This window comes from Sinocyclocheilus rhinocerous, unplaced genomic scaffold, assembly GCF_001515625.1.
Source record: "Sinocyclocheilus rhinocerous isolate Xijiao unplaced genomic scaffold, SAMN03320098_v1.1 scaffold675, whole genome shotgun sequence".
Classification (NCBI taxonomy): domain Eukaryota; kingdom Metazoa; phylum Chordata; class Actinopteri; order Cypriniformes; family Cyprinidae; genus Sinocyclocheilus; species Sinocyclocheilus rhinocerous.
In genome coordinates, this window is record NW_015629520.1 from 1,146,393 (window position 1) to 1,153,149 (window position 6,757).

Sequence of the window (6,757 nt, forward strand, 5' to 3'; positions counted from 1 at the left end):
CTTTAATACATTTTCTGATAACTGATATGATACTGTGTATGGCTCTTTTTTTCTTTCTTTCTTGTTGAAATTAATTTTGAACACAAAGTAGCAAAAAAAAGCAACTCAAAGTGTCAAAAAGTACAAGTAGCAAAAAAAGTTTCAATTGCTGACAATCCTATATCCCTATAATCCTGTAATCCCTGACAAGCAATAAACATAACTGTAGCTGCAATGTTTTCAAGTAGCATTCTTATAAAAAAAAAAAAAGATGTTAATCAAAGTTGTTTTGTGATGCAGAGACACCTGCTTGTTCTGTTGCCATGCTTTGCATAATTGACTCCTCCGAAATCAACTCTTGGATTTCGCTCGTTCTCCTACAAACTTTCCATTTTCCTTGACGGGAGATTAACGGTCATCTTTTCCAATGCCTTTTTGAACTGTCTTTTATTATTTCCTTATTTATGTACATCACATTTCTATTTAAAATGTCATTTTAATGAACTCCGTCATTATGGCCTTTAAATTTTTAATTGCCGTGTCAACTTCTGACGATTGCTGCTGGAGTGTCTTTCTAACCGCCTCACTGTCTAAATGGTCTTTATTAGCATTAATGGTTCCATGAAGAACAACTATGGAATCTTTCCATTCCACAAAAGGTTCTATATAGTGGAAAAAAGGGTTCTTTAGATAATTCAAATGTTCTTTACACTAAGAAAAAAGTGGTTCTTTTAAGAGCTGCTTACTGAAAAGTTCTTTAGGGAACCAAAAATGATTCTTCAATGGCATCGCTGCATAAACCTGCTTTATTTTTAAGAGTATTCTTGGATTTACTGCGAGGAAATCAATCCAAACCTGGCTGTTTTTTCGACACACACAACCAAAAAAACCACCACAGACTTTGACCGTTCACCGTAGCCTTTCATTGAAGGTCTTCATTGGAGCCAAGAGCCCTCAAGTGGTGGCCAGGTTGAAGTCAGAGCGTCTACCTATCCGAGTGCCGCCCACACCCGCTTCTTTATCCTCCACTGAACACTTTATTTTAAAATAAAATATTAATCTAAATACTTACAAATTAAATGTAAACATGGAATGAAGCATTTTAAAAACTTTAGTTTTTAAAGTAAAACATATTCTTTTTAAAGACCGTTTTTCGGACATATTTTTGTTTATTCTTATTAAAGGTGCCCTGATATTAAAAGTTCTGTCAGGATTAAAATTTTTATTTAAACATTTAATTTATTTAATTTATTACATATGTACAAATTAAATGTAAACATGATATGAAAATGAAGACAAAATGTGCCACAGACTTTGACCGTTCACCGTAGCCTTTCATTGAAGGTCTTCATTGGAGCCAAGAGCCCTCAAGTGGTGGCCAGGTTGAAGTCAGAGCGTCTACCTATCCGAGTGCCGCCCACACCCGCTTCTTTATCCTCGTTTTCACCCGACATCCAATTCCACCTCTATCCAGACCCCAATCAGGTCCAGATTCTGTCCCTAAGCCCTGTTCTGTTCAGTTGGCGGACTCTTCCCCGTGCGATAAGGTGAATGTCTGCCTCAGCCTGACAAACCTGCTCTTGGCGTGCCAGTGCCCATGCATGATAATTGAAAATGTCAGCATGATTTTAGAAAATGTCATTTATCTTGCTGAGCTGTGCCTAATGCTGCCGCCCTTTAATGTTGGTCTGGGATCAGATTAGTTGTATCTGTGACAGTGGGCTTTGGATTGAGAAAACTGGCATCAGATCAGTATTTGAGCACTCGAGCAGCTTCCTAAATGGTTACAAATGTCAATTTTCGTTTTGAAAAGGTGTTCTTTTTCATATTTAGACTTTTCGCTGATTTAACCATTGAGGACAGTAAGAATAGACAGCAAATGATGGATTTGGAAGTGATGCAAAATCTCGAGTCTGTATCCCAGCATGTGGGCTAACAGCTATAGGCAAACTCAAAACTAGCCCAAAACTAGCCCAATAGCTTTTCAGGGGCAATCCCCCGGTAAAAATCGCTTTCCGGGGGTAAAATACACATTTTTTGGAGGGATTCCTCTGGTAAAAGTCGCATTCCAGGGGATAAATATTACGTTATTGGGGTCACTTCAACCCGCGAACATGAAAAACAACCCATGCATAACGATTGCTATTAGAATTTCTTTTCTAAACGTACAATACAGTTAAAATATTACGATTTTTTTTTTAAATAATACTTTTATTCAGCAAGGATGAAATAAATTGGTTTAAAATGACAGGCATTTATAATGTTATAAATATTTACAAACTACAAAATATTTCTATTTAAAAAATAAATGATGATACTATCTATCTATCTATCTATCTAATTTTATTTAACATTTTAAATATATATTTACTGTTTTTTTTCATTTAACAAAATAATATTTTAACATTTAAAAAATAAAAATAATCCTAATGTTAATGTATGTTTATCACATGAATAAATGACATTTTAAAATATATTAAAATAGAACAACTTTTTTTAAATTGTAAAAATATATCACATTACTCTTTTTACTGTACTTTTAATCAAAGAAATGTAGTCTTTGTGAGCAAAAGAGACTTCCAAAATAAACGGTTAATGCAGTTAATAAGAACATGCTAACTATTCAGTAAATAATTAATAATAATATTAGTAATAAATTATACATTTCAAGTTTTAGTGTAATTTGGCAGTTAGGTTGTTGTATTTTTATTTATTTATTGATTTATTTATTTTCCCTGGTAAAAGTCGCATTCCAGGGGATAAATATCACTTTATTGGGGTCACTTCAACCCGCGAACATGAAAAACAACCCATGGCAATAGTGTAAAAGTAGCCCAATTCCGCAGGAAAATCGCAGACTTGGCAACACTTGCTATAGGCAACACCTCGAGTGTACACCGCAACCCCCCCACCCCTTTTTTTTGAAGGTGGGAGGGGTTTGATTTTTGTCAAATTACTTTGCTTTATTAATGAAACAATAATAATAATAATAATATTTTTGAAAAATGTTTTGAATATTTATTTATTTATTTTATCTATCATAGAATATATCTGGTACTGTATTTTATTTTGTAATAGTTTAAAATAATTTTTAATTAATATTTTTTAAATGTACTCTCTATTCACATTTATACATTTAGTCCTTTATATATATATAAAAGAAATAATTAAAAAATAATCCTAATGTTAATGTATGTTAATCACATGAATAAATGACATTTTAAAATATATTAAAATAGAAAAACCTTTTTTAAATTGTAAAAATATATCACATTACTCTTTTTACTGTACTTTTAATCAAAGAAATGTAGTCTTTGTGAGCAAAAGAGACTTCAAAAATAAACGGTTAATGCAGTTAATAAGAACATGCTAACTATTCAGTAAATAATTAATAATAATATTAGTAATAAATTATACATTTCAAGTTTTAGTGTAATTTGGCAGTTAGGTTGTTGTATTTTTATTTATTTATTGATTTATTTATTTTATTTTACTTTTGAATTTCATCTAAGGGAGTTGACTGTAACATAAAAAAACAAGTTTTAATGAGCTCAATTATTCATAATTTATATTTTTGGCAGAGGGGGGGTGAAATTACTTAACATACATAAACATGCATATTAGAATATAATAGAATTAGAACGATATAAATGTGATATATAAATAAAATATGATTGTGCTATACATTGCACATATATTGTAATATCTAATCGTAAATTTAGGATTACAGATGAAACATAAAAAATACAACTCTTCTATGCAAATAACTTGTGTCTGAGCTGTATGTACAGCATATGTTGTCACTGATCCCATCATAATATCATGCAGTCCTTGTTTCATAATTGATGTTCAGAGTGTTGCGGTTGTTCTTCACACACCATGACTGATGCCATTTCACAAGAGAGTCCTTGTGTCATAAGTACTGAAATCTGGATGTTGATGTTGAACCGTTTCTCAGTCTCACAACCCATTTAGATGTCTATAAATCATTGTCTGCATTCACCAGATGTATTTAATCCTAAAACTCCCCAAGAAGTTTCTGTGAAATGCCCGGTTTTGCATGGCATTCACTTATTTATGCATTTGGTAGACACATTCACCGAAGCGACTTACTAAGCATTAATCTTATACATTTGATCAGTACATATTTTCCCTGGGATTCAAACCCTTGACCGTGATGCTGTTAACACAACACTCCAGTTTTTGTTGTTGCTGCTGACACAATAGAGTCACATCTCTGTGTTTTTCCAGCATTTTGTGCTTTGAATGTTGTTTTAGGATGCCATGTCAGATTGAAAATAATTCAACAATCACATTCTGCTCCATTCGTTTGCGTCCCGTCTAGCTGTCACATATAAATGCCCTCATAAGAAAAGCATCTGATTGGTATCTGGTGCGCTTGACTCTAAACCAGCGCAATTAGACATTTCTTTAGACAGACTAGTCGATTTTAAAATACCCCTTTTTTCACATCAGAGCTGTATTTAGACAGGCTGAATGTATTTTCCGTTTCATACTATGCACTTGTTCCAGCTTGACATTGGTTTTACGTACGGAGAGGGTGCGAGAAGATACGGAGGCTCAGTAGATGTGAGCCAAAAGCCCAGCATCAGAGGTGTTACGCAGGAACAGTGACGCTCATGATCACGTCTGTAGCAGGAAAGACACTCTCTCATCCTGATGCCAATCTGGTTTTCCTTTGTCAGCGGCTAGTGTGTGTGGGCCGCGCCACTTTTTTTTCTTTCCACCAGAGAAAGGGAGGTGTTGCGGTGTTATTGAGAAAGACAACCCTTCTCCAAAGATGAGTGGGTTAACAGGAACCATTAATTGGTTTAGCAGGATTTCATAGGGACTCTAGTTCCGGCTTAGCTTGCAGGCGGAAAAATGGTTATATTCAGATGTATTCAACTCCTTGTGTTTTTTTCCCTCTTTTTTTTTTTTCTTTGCAAATGATCTCAGTGAGAGGAGAGGCTGTTTAACATTTGCTTTTAAGCCTGAGGTTTTGATTCGGGGATCTGGAGATTAAAATAAAGTGGAGTTTGTACGCACGTCATCACTTTTAATGTTGAATTCAAAATTCGAACTGTCATATATTATTCAAGTTTTCTTTTTTTCCTGCCGAGCACTATATGCCGCTTGCACGAGAGTTGCTGCTTTCAGTCGAGCTTAAAGAAACTGCTCAACACGAGCAGGGTGCATTATGGGGGAGGATGGAGGGGTCTTAGCCACCAAAAATTAGCATTTGAACAAAAGGAAGGGTCTTGGGTCTATCCATCGGTTGTTGATTGTATTTTGAAAAGTAGGAGTTGCACTCAAAAATTAATTGGAGCTTGAGGTTGATTGTAGGAAAGGGGCGGGGTTTAAAATGGATTAAACCAACCCAGGCTCATTCGAAATACGTGCCTCTAAATACATTTCTGCAACACCGTTATTACGTACCTTTTCTATCCATCGGTTGTTGATTGTATTTTGAAAAGTAGGAGTTGCACTCAAAAATTTATTGGAGCTTGAGGTTGATTGTAGGAAAGGGGCGGGGTTTAAAATGGATTAAACCAACCCAGGCTCATTCGAAATACGTGCCTCTAAATACATTTCTGCAACACCGTTATTACGTACCTTACTGCATGTTTCATGGCAGTTTCAAAGTGAAATGTCCATTGAGTGACGCTAAAACACAGGTTTAATACGTGACCCTGGCACGTTTTTTTTTACGTTGATATAGGCACATATTGCTGTGTTTTTATTACATTGCTTCAGGTACGTATTGCGGTGGTTCATAATTCAAATATCCGGGGAGTGTCGCTAAAAGTTAAAGATCTATCGTGTTGGAAATATCCCCTACACCAAACCCAACCCAATAGTGTTAACAAATGCAAAACTGATATAAAAATGCATTTGTTGATGCAACCGTGCCATTTGAACTTCCTTATATGCAAGTTTGAACTGTTTTGTCGAAGCTTAGTTTCACGGGATTCGTACCGGAGCTCTTCACCTCTCAAGTGCAACTCCAGACTGCGTGAGCTACCGAACAAATCTACTGAACATGAAAGCCCATACATATGAAGCTGGATATGTGACGCTAACGTTCAAAAGTATCAGTTTTGAAATCTTGCAGCATGTTAAAATTGTTTTGAATATATAGCAATATTCCTCAAGTAATTGTGCGAAAATTAGACTTAGGCTTTATTAATCGAAACTGTGGACCTATAAATCATACTTTGTGTGAAAAGAAATAAAAGTTGTTGGAGTTTTACTGCCTCTAGTGTTTATTTCAATATTCAACTGGAAACTGCAGCTATTCGTATGTATAGGTACGTTTTTTTCAGTTTTGCAGAAATGTATTTAGAGGCACATATTTCGAATGAGCCTATGTTGGATTAAACGATTGGAGAAGCCCAGCAAACGTCATCAGAGAGAAGTCTGTTTCACCGGAAGATAGATTATGACATTTTCATTAAAAATAAGATGTTAAAAATACATAAAAAAAATAAATAAATAAAAATAATAATAATGAAAAATAAAATAAAAAAACATGAAGCATGCATGTACAAATTGTTCACAATAAGATCTGTTGTTGTTATTGTGTGTAAATTTATAGTACAAGTAATTATAATGCTATATATATTTGCAAGTTACTCCAAATGTTATCTTAGAACTGATGCGTCTCGAGATCAATTTTTAAAATGTAAACAAACATGTTTTTATCATGACCGGCATAAAAAATGGAATGTGATTGTCTCAGTAATTAATTAATTAATTAATTTTATAATAACGTCAC

General features: G+C 34.2%; 1 protein-coding gene and 1 long non-coding RNA gene across 2 annotated transcripts in view; both read left to right on the top strand.

Moving 5' to 3' along the window:
* The window catches only part of LOC107739085 (uncharacterized), a 28,773-nt gene extending 28,511 nt beyond the window's left edge, over positions 1 to 262 (top strand). The window contains exon 4 of the long non-coding RNA XR_001639966.1: positions 251 to 262. This is a non-coding gene — a long non-coding RNA (uncharacterized LOC107739085). The remainder of the gene's footprint in view (positions 1 to 250) is intronic.
* The window catches only part of LOC107739084 (nuclear receptor ROR-alpha-like), a 292,374-nt gene that overhangs the window by 106,228 nt on the left and 179,389 nt on the right, over positions 1 to 6,757 (top strand). The gene's annotated exons all lie outside the window — the stretch shown is intronic.